This window comes from Gossypium raimondii, chromosome 13, assembly GCF_025698545.1.
Source record: "Gossypium raimondii isolate GPD5lz chromosome 13, ASM2569854v1, whole genome shotgun sequence".
NCBI classification, from domain to species: domain Eukaryota; kingdom Viridiplantae; phylum Streptophyta; class Magnoliopsida; order Malvales; family Malvaceae; genus Gossypium; species Gossypium raimondii.
The window spans coordinates 24321781-24334483 of NC_068577.1; positions in this window are offsets into that span (position 1 = coordinate 24321781).

Here is a 12703-nt window from a genome sequence, read left to right on the forward strand (position 1 = left end):
GAACTTACTAAGCTCTATTTAAGCTTACTTGTGTCATTTTTCTTATTTCTTTGTAGATAACATTTTGTGGAATCGGGCTACTGGATCAACCTGAAGATACACTATCTAGATATCTATTAGTAGATTTTGACATGTTTACCTTTGGGTTATATGATCTATATGTAGATGATTTGGTCATTTTTGGTTATGCCACTTATGAGTGGATAGATTGTGATAGAATTGAACATGAATGGAAGGTATGAATTGGTAACTTTAGCATGTGTTTAAAGTATGTATTTTTAAGATTTGAATTTGAATTGGTTGGTGTAAAAAATGTGGTGACATTGAGGGTATATTGGTTAAGCACTTAGGTTGTATGTTTTGGTATGTTTTTAGCTTGATTGTAGGTATATGAATGCTTTTTTTTGGTTTGGCTTGCCACCTAAGAAATTGGCTTAGTTTATCTTGTTTCAGAAGCTATTTTAGGTGCACACGACCTGGGATACGTCCTGTCACACGGCCGTGTGCCACACACGATCGTGTGGACTATTTAATTTTGATGCAAGTTTATCACACACGATCACAAGTTGTTTTACGATCTAAAGAAGCAGCCATGTGACCATATTTCGATTTGTAAATGAGCAAGCCAATGGGCTACGACACGGTCCTGTGACCCAAATTACGAATTGTACATAGTTTGGCCACACGACCATGTGACCCTTGTTTCCAAAATTTTTACATTTATCCATATTTTTTTGTTTTCTTTCAAATTAGTCTTTAATTGTTTTCAAACTATTTTTCAGGTCCCGTAAGTTTGATTTAAGGCCTATAAGTGTATTTTAGTTATGCTTAATATGTGGATTGAATATTGATATTTAAATTAATGTGTGAATGGTCTAATTATGTTATTTCATTTGATATGTGACGTAATGTAATAGTCCATTTTCAATGAAATTAGAATAGTTGTTTTGGGACCACAAATTGGATGAACAAATTATTATTTTAATGTATATGGGAGGATAGTAAGGTCGTACTAAAATTTCACTAAAAAATTTCAACGTTTGCATGCCTAATTAAGTAAAAAGGACTAAATCGTAAAAAAGTGTAAAAGTAGAGTTCTATTAGTTAAGGGGGTTTAATGGCTACGGAAACTTAATGTAGGACGACTTAGAGGGCAAAATACCAAAAAAATCCAATTTTTTTTAAAATTTACCGAAATGGGCCCGGTATTTTATTATTTACCAGAATAGGCCCTTTTCCCCGAAATCGCGTCCACGTCAGCGCGATGTCAGGGTACGTGCCAGGAAATCACGGCCACGTCAGCGCGCTTTGCTGACATGGCAAGATATAGCGTCCTCTGAAGCGCGATTTGTGTCCACGTTAGCAAAGCGCGCTGACGTGGATACGATTTCCTGGCACATACCCTGACATTGCGCTGACGTGGACGCGATTTCGCCGTGTCTCCCACGTTAGGGTTTTTAGAGAAAAAAGTAAACAAATAAGGGATTAGGGTTAAGGGTTTCGTAAATAATTAATTAAAATTTATTCAAAATTTGATTACGTTTCGTGTTTATGGGTTTTTAAGATAAAATCAAAGCAGGATGATTTATCAGAAAGATTTTTGAAGTCGCTTCTGAGCAACTAGTTTAAAAAATGCTTCAAGTAGGATGCTTTGTGAGAAGAATTTGTGAAATCGCGCCCTCGTGGACGCGCTTTTACTACAGTTGTCCTGGAAGAAATAATTTCGAGTTGACGTTTTTGAGCAAATAGTTTAAAAAACGCTTAAAGAAAGATGCTTTATAAGAAGAATTTGTGAAGTCGCGCCCACGTGGACGCGCTTTTGCTACAGTAGGTCCTGAGAAAATAATTTTGAGTTGACATTTCTGAGCAAATAGTATAAAACAACGCTACAAGCAGCATGCTATTTAAGAAGAATTTGTGAAATCGCGCCCTCGTGGACGCGCTTTTGCTACAGTTGGTCCTAGAAAAATAATTTCAACTTGACGTTTCTGAGCAAATAGTATAAAGTCGCTTCTTGCAGGATGCTTTATGAGAAGAATTTGTGAAATCACACTCACGTGGACGCGCTTTTGCTATAGTAACATGTTTCAGCTAAGGCTATAAATGAGGCAAAAAATGTTCTGAGATTGCATAAGTCACAACAGAAACAATTTAGAGAGGCTAAAAAGGTTAGAGTTTCAAATATGAGTGAATGTATTAGTGCTGTTATTTACTACGATGGTGAGGTTTGCCACACCGAGAATGGTGTTGTTTTTTTGTCGGAGAATACGGTGCGACTGGTTTTTAACCAAAACATAGATTTGACAGAACTTCGTAAAAGAATTAGGCATAAAATTTTTGGAACGACGCCAATGAAAGTTCTGTCTATTACATATCGATTCTATTCCTCTGTTGATCCGGTGTTTGGTAGTGGTGTTGAATGCACATCCCCCGCAAGACACTCTGTCGGTGGATGGGACATGTACGTTGGTGGCTCAATGTTTGATGCTGGAAATACGTACTGGGGAACGGCATCAAGTTCTAGTGTTTGGCAATCTACACCCAATTGGAGACGTTATGAAATGCCCAGAAGAAGGGATGATGTACTCCCTATGACGTCAACCGGTAAGGGGACCGCATACGCTGCAGATGATTGTTGGTTAGAAGATGACTCCGATGTGGATCCACCTCGAGAGCCCGGGCCCGATGGTGCAGAAGTTGGCTTATATTCTGAACCGGAGCCTATTCCAACAGAACCTGAAGATGCTGAAAGGAGTTCAGATGAAGAAGAAAATCCACGATTCAGAGCATACTCACCTCCAGCCCACATGCATATTGCCGATCTGTCTGCAGATAATGCGTTAGAGTTTCTAGATCTACCACACCGGTTGCGTGATCGTACAAGTTCAGGGCTAGATTTGGGTGAATTTGAAGTTGGTAATCACTTTACCAACAAGCATAGTTTTATTGGTGCTTTGAAACAACATAGCATCAAAAACGGCGTTAACTACCACGTTGATAAATCCAAATCTGATAAATTTGAGGCGAAGTGTACGGTGCAAGATGGCACATGTTCATGAAAAATCTATGCTTCGTTAAGGAAAAGGACAGGGTTGTGGGAGATTAAAAAGTAAAAAGGTCCACATACATGTGTTGCAGGTACATTATTGACGGTATCTGAATAATATTTTTATTATGTAATGTTGCATTATTTAATGTACTCCGTTTATAGGTGTTTCACAAGATCATCCGAAGATGGATTCAGCTATGTTAGCTAGCTTGATATCGCCTACGATGGCGGATCCCGGACTTCATCTTTGGTGTTAATTGCCAATATCCATAGCCAAATGGTGTACACGCCCTCTTACCGCAAGGCTTGGATAGCTAAGCAAAAGACGTTGGAGAAGATGCATAGTGGGTGGGACGCCTCATATAATGAAATATGGCACTGGTGTCAAGTGCTAGAGAGATACGTCCCAGGTGCCATCACAGACCTTGAAATGAAACATGCGTACTACAACAGCCGATTGCTACGTGGATGCAAAGTGTTGAAACGCCTGTTTTGGAGCTTTAAGCAATGTCGAGATGCATTTCCATACTGCAAGCCATTGGTACAAATTGACGGTACCTTTATGTTTGGTAGGTATACTCATCAGCTATTGCTTGCAGTGGCACAGGATGGCGGTGGGAGAATTCTTCAAATTGCATTTGCAATAACACCGGGGGAGTCGTCTAATGACTAGGATTTCTTTCTCTCTAGGTTAATGAGGCATGTGTGCCCCCAACCTGATATCTGTGTTATTTCAGATTGAGGAGCCGGTATACTAGTTATATTTGATTGACAGGGAAGCTTATGGCAGTGCACACACCATCGATATTGCCTAAGACACATTGCTTCAAACTACAACAGGCAATATCCATCTAAGAGCGAACGACGACAAGTGACCAACATGGGTATTTAGTCTATATCTGTGTTATTTCGTTTCTTAATTTGAATTAGTTTTATTGGTATAAGTGGTATGTAATATTCGCTATGAACTTATATTGGCAGGGTATGAAATAAATAAAGACCGTTTTCACGAGATGTTGGCAACTTTACGTTCAATTAACGGAGAAGGGGCGGACTACCTTTGTAACATACGTTTCGAACAGTGGGCACAAGCATACGACGGTGACCTACGATATGGCCATATGACGCAAACCTGGCTGAATGCATAAATTCTGTTCTTAAAGGAACGCGTCATCTACTGATAACATCGGTTGTGTGAGACACATATTTTCGTTTGGCGGCGTTATTTCCAAAGTGAGCAGCAAGTTATGTAGGCCAGATGCAGGGAGGACATGTATGGTGCAGTAAGGTAGTTTAAGAAATTAACAAGGCCAAGGCGTGGGCAAACACCATGCACACAGTGTGTCACGATCGAGACAACTTATGGTTTCGCGTGACAGAGTTTGACAAACCGTACCAAGGTGTTGTTGGCGGGCAATATCATGTACACTTGCGAAATAGGACTTGCAACTGTGGGATGTTTGATGCACTTCGTTATCTATGCACTCATGTTATTGCAGCTTGTCAGAATCTCCGTCTGGATATGATGAGTTATGTGGACGAAGTGTACAAATTAGAAAACATGTATAACATCTGGAGACACGTTTTCCCACCGGTCCCAGATGAACGTAAGTGGCCGCCCGTATCTCTTACTCCATTTAAGCTATTACCGGATAGAGAATTGTGTCGTAAACCAAAGGGTCGACCTTGCTCAACTAGAATACGTAACAATATGGATATTCAAGAAACAGCCAGTCAACATAAGTTGTGCGGATGGTGTAGGAATCCAGGCCATACAAGTCGATCATGCCCTAATCCCAATAGTTGAATGTAATTTTTAAAAAATTATATTATTTTAATTATTAACTGATAATTGTATTAATTGTTAGTAAAATTATCAAATTATATCAAATTATTAATTGTTAGTACCATTCAAAACATTTTCCCAAATCTAACATTATGTGAATATAAAATTATTAACTGATAATTATATTAATGGTAGTAAAATTATCAAATTATATTTAAGTTAAGGGTTAGGATTTTTAAGTTAAGGGTTTAGGGTTTTAAAGTTAAGGGTTTAGGGTTTTAAAGTTAAATGTTTAGGGTTTAGGTTAAGGGTTAGTATTTTTAGGTTAAGGGGTTAGGGTTTTTAATTTAAGGGTTAGGGTTTTTAAGTTAAGGGTTTAGTGTTTTTAAGTTAAGGGTTTAGGGTTTTTAAGTTAAGGTTTAGGGTTTTTAGGTTAAGGGTTAGGGTTTTTAGGTGACGGGTTTAGGATTTTTAATTTAAGGTTAGGGTTTTAAGTTAAGGGTTTAGGGTTTTTAAGTTAAGGGTCTAGGGTTTTTAAGTTAAGGTTTAGGGTTTTTAGGTTAAGGGTTAGGGTTTTTAGGTTAAGGGTTTAAGGTTTTTAATTTAAGGGTTAGGGTTTTTAAGTTAAGGGTTTAGGGTTTTTAAGTTAAGGTTTAGGGTTTTTAGGTTTAGGGTTTAGGGTTTTTAATTTAAAGGTTAGGGTTTTTAAGTTAAGGGTTTAGTGTTTTTAAGTTAAGGGTCTAGGGTTTTAAAGTTAGGGTTTAGGGTTTTTAGGTTAAGGGTTATGGTTTTATGTTAAGGGTTTAGGGTTTTTAATTTAAGGGTTAGGGTTTTTAAGTTAAGGGTTTATGGTTTTTAAGTTAAGGGTTTAGGGTTTTAAAGTTAAGGGTTAGGGTTTTTAGGTTAAGGATTAGGGTTTTTAGTTTAAGGATTTAGGGTTTTTAATTTAAGGGTTTAGGGTTTTTAATTTAAGAGTTTAGGGTTTATTAGGTTAAGGGTTTAGATTGTTAATGTTAAGGGTTAGGGTTTTTAGGTTAATGGGTTAGGGTTTTTAGGTTAAGTGTTTAGGGTTAGGGTTTTTAGGTTAAGGGTTTAGGGTTTTAAAGTTAAGGGGTTAGGTTTTTTAATTTAAGGGTTAGGGTTAGGGTTTTTAGGTTAAGGGTTTAAGGTTTGTCAATTAAATTATGCATGTAATTATAAATTATAAATTTATAAATTTTTAATTAGTGTTTAGGGTTTTTAAGTAATAACTCAAAAAAATTCCTATTTTATTACATCAAAAAATATCAAAATATTCAAAATATTTGTACAAATAAATTTAAATACAAAAATCAATGTCTGTGCTCGCAGGATTCAGTGCCACATGGCGGCCGTCGATGGTTACGTACTGGATTCCTCCTTTGTCCAGCTTCTGGCGGCGGTTGTGGTTCTTCCGGCGGGGATTCTGGTTCTTCCAGTAGGGCATCTAGTTGTCGAAGTTGGGACGATGAGCCACCTTGATAGAACTGTGATTGTGGAGGTGTTCGCATCACCGACGGTGACAGTGGTTGAAACCCATACAGTGGTGGGGATTGGTAAAAAGAAGAGCTCCCCCGATGGCACCTCTTGCTAACCCTCGTGCGTCGCTAGCCTATACATCGGCGTTCCACTCGGCGTAACAGGAAATGGAGCTGAACTGGGCCATTGGCTCCAACCTGCCATAGGACTCGAAAAAGGAAACATATAAGGGTTAGGATACATAAAAGGGCTAGGAAACGCACCTAGCATCATCTGAAAAGGCAGTTGCGTGGGTATCATCGGTTGAACTACTGGGTCAGGTGACTGTGTCAGTGCTCTCGTTGGGCCGGGTGAATGCCAGCGTCCTCGTCCTGTCGTCTTGGATTTAAATGACCGCGTCCTTCCCTTTGGACACGTAATTGCCGCTGCCTCTCCTCTGACGATAGTAAATACGACTTGCCATGGATCCTAAACCATGGCATGTATTCGGGCACGCACGCTAACTCCGGAACGATGATTGGTTCCATACTAGGTATGTAGTCATACCGATCTTCCCACATTTGGATGTACTTGGACCAGAATGTTGGCCAATCCGTATTCAATTGTCGAAGGTCGATTTTGTGGTGATCGTCAAACACCTCAGGTTCCACGGGAATCGGTTGTCTACATCCAAATTACCGTAACAGCCTGTCTGACTGGTGCATCTCCACGGTCGCGTAGTTGATCAACGTGACTTTTGCGTGCCAAGCATTTGGATTTTGTAAGAACTCTTCTGGAATTACTGTCCGAAATGCCAGATCCTCGTATGGTGTCCATTGAAACTATATGAACATGATAGAAATATTAGTTATATACATAATACTAAATACTAAATACTAAATACTAAATACCAATCGACTAGCGAATGATGGAAGTATCAATTTTATTTAATACTTACATGTGCTTCTAACTGTTGGTCTAATAGAAGTCGTATATCTTCAAGAGAGGTAGGTAATCGAGCATGACTTGCCAGATGGTTCCACCTAATTAAATAAAATTTTAGCATACTTTTATTTTTAAAAATCTACATAATAATTGTAAAATATAATATATGGGTGGTCCACTCGAGGACGTAGAAATGGAAACCGAAACCGTGCCCATGACTGCAGTAGGGATAGGCAACCTCCGATTTTTGCTTTCCTCGGTTGCGTCACCCCGCACATCTCCCTATATAACGTTGCCAAGACGGCAGACCCCCAACTCAATTCACCAGCTGCTCTAAAATCAACGAGTTTCAGCAGCCATCTTAGATGTACGCGGCTCCGTGACAAGTCGGGCATCAGATAACCTCCAATTAACTGAAGAATGTATGCCCGAGCATATTGGATTCTTTCTATTTCGGTTGAATCTTCATCTGGATCCGGGAATGTGTCTCGTAACCAGCCCATCTCGATCTTACCTCCCTTTATTTTCTCTGGAATAGCGCCCAAAAGCTCGTAGCACGCCGCAAGCCAATCGCTAGATTGGGCAGACTCGGTGACTGGGTACCCCTCCACCGACAATCCCTATTGCAGACTGACATCTTCCAAAGTGATAGTGCACTCTCCACATGGAACATGGAATGTGTGCGTCTTGGGTCTCCACCTCTCGATAAATGCACTGATTAGTTCCGGGTCCACCTTGCATCCCCGGCCTACCGTCGCCACGTGCCAAAAACCCACTTCCCGCAAGTAGTTCTCTACCAACAGTGATGGAGGAGCATGCATATTCCGAATATTACATTCCAATATTCGATCTACAGACTTTTATAACAAATAATAAATTAATAATTATCTAAAAATGCATAAATAAAAAATTCTTAAATAATATTTAAAAATTAAATTTAACGCTTACCATTTTCATTTGTTCCACCGATATGTGATGTTTATCAAGACAAGTCAATTCTCCAGCCATTGCTGAAATCGTACAAATTTTTACAGTTTAAAAAAATTTAAAAAAATAAAAAAAAATTTAAAATTATTTAAAATAGGGATTTAAGAGAAATTTAAGAGGAACTTGAGAGCAAATCGAAAATAAATATGGATTTGAGAGAAATTTTGAAGGAATTTGAGAGGAAATTTGAGAGAGGATTAGTTTGTGAAAAAAAGGGGTGGGGTATTTATAGTTTTTTTTACCGTTGAGGTGGGGCAACAGTCAATATTTTAACCGTTGCATTGTTCACGCTCAGGGCAAATCACGGCCGGTCGGTAACTTTCTTGGCGTGGACCCAAATCGCGTCCTCTGAAGCGAGATTTGTGTCCACGTCGAAAAAGCGCACCGACGTGGTCATGATTCTCGGCACGCATCTCGACATCGCTACCGGCGTGGACGTGATTTCGGGGAAAAGGCCCATTCTGGTAAATAATAAAATACCGGGCCCATTTCGGTAAATTTAAGAAAAATTAGGCTTTTTTTAGTAAATTGCCCCAACTTAGATGGTAATTAAACCATTTATGTACTTAGTGGATATTCTTGGCAAGGTTTTATTAAAATTTTGAATGTTTTTAAAGGGTAAAAAATGAGTAAATAAAGGTTAAATTAATTAAAAGAAAATGTCCATCTTCTTCATTTCATTAACCTAAATTGATTTTGGCTATTGGAGAAGATGGAGCATTCAGTTTAGCTTTGGTTGTGTGCATGGTGAGTTTTAAAGCCTCATTTTTAATGATTTTTATGTTTTCAGGATTGTTGTAGCTTAATCTAGCTAGCCCGAGGACTAATTTACAAAACTTTTAAAGCTATATGGTTTTGCCATGAATTTTCTTGCATGATTCTTGATGTTTGATGGTATATTATGAGTCTTTGGGGACAAATAAATAAGTTTTGTAAACTAATTTTTGATGAAAATGTAATTTAAGGACTTATATGTAAAAGTAGTAAAATTCATGGTAAATTTGTGAAATAATGGTTTACATGGGTTGATATGGGTCCCTAATGAATTTGACTAGCATGAAATAGGGATCAAAATGCTTAGATTTTAAATTATGAGCTTAAGGACTAAATTTTGAAAAGTTAAAATGTTAGGGGGAAAATTATAATTATGAATAAATGTGAATTATGGATTAAATTGAATTTTGAGATTGATTGAAATACTTAATTGAAGATAATTATTTATTTAGATCAAGATAAATCTCAACCGGATCTAAATTAAGGAACGGCGAAAAACACGGATTAGCTTGATCGTATTTCTACGCTCTAATTGTCATGGTAAGTTCATAGTATTTCACTATATAATTGAATTTGTACATGTATTTTCACATTATAGTTATGTAATTAAAATCTTATAGTTAGTTAATCCCTAAATTACACATACATGCCCCTGTTTATACTTCGGTACCCCTGAATTACACATATGTGCCCCTATTTGTACTTTGGTACCCCTGAATTGCACATACGTGCCCCTGTTTGTACGTCAGTACCCTTAAATTGCATATTAATGCCCCTGTTCGTACTTCGAAACCCCCGAACTACACATACGTGCCCCGGTTTACACTCTGGTAACTTTGAATCTAGGTAAAATATGAATTGTATTCAATTTTTGTTAAGTTAAATGATATACTATGTTCTTACTAAGCTTTATAAGCTTATTCGTTTTTGTGGATTGTTTTGTAGATCGTTGCTTTTGACTTTTGGGCAGATCGAACCTTCAGCTTACACTATCCATTGATGTTGATAGTTCTTATGCTCCTTAGCGGTAGTGGCATGTATATGTTGCTATATAGGTTGTGTTGGTACAATATGACAATATACTAAACTAAGTTGTTAGGTACCTTATTATGATTGTAAATAGGTATCTTTTTGGTACAATTAGAATAGTATGAAAGTGAACAGTTGTGGTTTGATTTGGCTTGTGAGTGAATTAAGTTGCTATGCTAGAAATGGATCAATGTTAACATGTTTTAGTTGTTGATGTTGGAAATAATTGTGGTTTCTATGAAGGGCATATTGCTTGGCTATTTTTAGAACACTAAAATGGTATGTCTATGTTGAGTTACTTATGGTCTCAATTATGTTATGCTTTAAGATGATATTGAACTAGAAGTGTATGTTTTAAATGTGGTAATGCATATGTTTAGGTAAGTTTGTATGTTTGTTCTTGAGGTGCCTTATATGGCATATTGGTTGAATGATTTTAGACTAGTGAATTGATCATTTCATGTTGGTTTCGGTCATGTTATGAGGCCTTGATCATGTGTACAAAATTCTTTTAGGTACATACTTGATTTGGTGATGGAAATGGCTTGATTTTATCCAATTTCATGTCCACACGGCCTGAAACATGTGCACGTGACTCAGCCATGTGTGACACATGGCCAGGTGACACGGTCGTGTTCCCCCTGTAAGTTTTAAAGCATGCAAGTCAGGCTATTACATGACCTAGCACACGGCCTGGTACACGGGCGTGTGAGGCCATTTCGAGAGTTACATGGCCTAGCACACGGATGTGTATGGCTATTTCAAGATTTACACAGCCTAGCATACGGGCGTGTGGCTTAGCCGTGTGACCCAACTCAGAGAGTTACTCGGGCTTAAACACGAGCTGGGACATGATCGTGTGTCCATATTTCGAAAGTTGCACGACCTGAGACACGGCCATGTGTCTCAATCGTGTGAGTCACACGGCCATGTGACCCCTGCAGTTTAATTTTTCCAATTTTTTCTTGAATGTTCCAAATGTTTCTAATTTCATCCTGAATTATTTCTAATTTACTTCTAGGGCCCCGAAGGCTTGGTTAAGGGACAATATGCATGTATATGAATGGATTAAATTATGTTCACATTATTGTACCTGAGTATGAATGTGAATTTGAGTAGTTAAGTAAGTATGCTCGTAACATCATATCAAATAAGGAAAAAATGTGTATTAGATTTGAACATAGGTTGAATGACGATATCCGTATGGCTGTAGCAGCATTAAAGTTATGGGAATTTATAGAACTTTCAGAGCAGGCTCAGGAAGTTGAGAAAATTTGTAAAAGCAAACGATAGTCAGATTCGAAATTCAGAGACTATAACAAAAGGGGATCATTCAAGCCAGGAATGACACCAGTCGATCAACTGCTTCTTCAAAATTCGTTGGTAGAGAGAAACTGAGGCAAAACAATTTTCAATCAGTTAATTCTCCAGCGACTAGTGTTCGAAGTGTAAGAAATGTTGAGAGAATCGTTCCTGTGTGTGTTGAATGCAATAAAAGACATTTTGGTGAGTGTCGATCAAAATCCGGAGCTTATTTTTGTTCTGGGTCTATTGACCATTTTCTTCGTAGCTGTCCGAAGAAGCAAAATGACTTCGAAAATCAATCAAACAAACCTGAAGTAACTTCTCAGAAAGGTAGACAATCTGGAAACATTAGAAATGCTACTTCTGGTCGAGGAAAGAAAAACAAAATGAACAAAAGGTCTGAAGGAAGAACACCAGCTAGGGCCTACGCAATCTGAGCTCGAGAGGACAACTGCTCCAGATGTTATTGTGGGTACTTTTTCTCTCTTTGATATTAATGTATATGCATTGATTGATCCTGGATCAATTCATTCGTATATATTCACTAAATTAGTAGACAAAAAGAAAATACATATTGACTTCACTAAATATACTGTCAAAGTTACAAATCCCTTAGGTCAGTGTGTTCCAGTTAATCAATTATGTAGATCATGTCCACTGAAAATTAGGGGTTACGATTTCCCCGCTAGTTTGATTTTGTTACCCTTTGATGAGTTTAATGTGATTCTGGGTATGAACTGGTTGACTCTACAAGATGCTATTGTGAATTGTAGAAGAAAACATATTGTGCTAAAATGTCAGGATTGTAAACTGATCTGAATTGAGTCAGACAGATTGGGTGGTTCATTTAATATAATCTCAGCTATGACGACAGAAAAATCTGTTAAAAAGGCTATGAAGCATATCTCGCTAACATAGTTAAAAAGGCAGTGAACCATATCTCACTTACATTGGGTGCTCCTGTGTTATTTCTTAAGAAAAAGGATGGATCTATATGATTATGTATCGATTATTAAAAACTCAACAAGGTGACAATCAAGAGCAAGTATCCAGTGCCACGTAGTGATTTCACCTGTTGATGTTGAGATACAGCCAGATATGATGTACAGTGAAGACCCGGTCAGAATTCTAGCTCGAAAGGTTAAAGAATTGAGAAATAAAAGTATAGCTTTAGTGAAAGTTCTCTAGCAGTGCCATGGTATAGAAGAAGCTACCTGGGAACCAGAGGAAGCTATGAAAATACAATACCCGAACCTCTTTTCTGGTAAGATTTTCGGCGACGAAAATTCCTTTAAGGGTGAGAGTTATAACAACCAGTTTTCAGTGAAATCGAAACAGTGGTTTTGGGACCA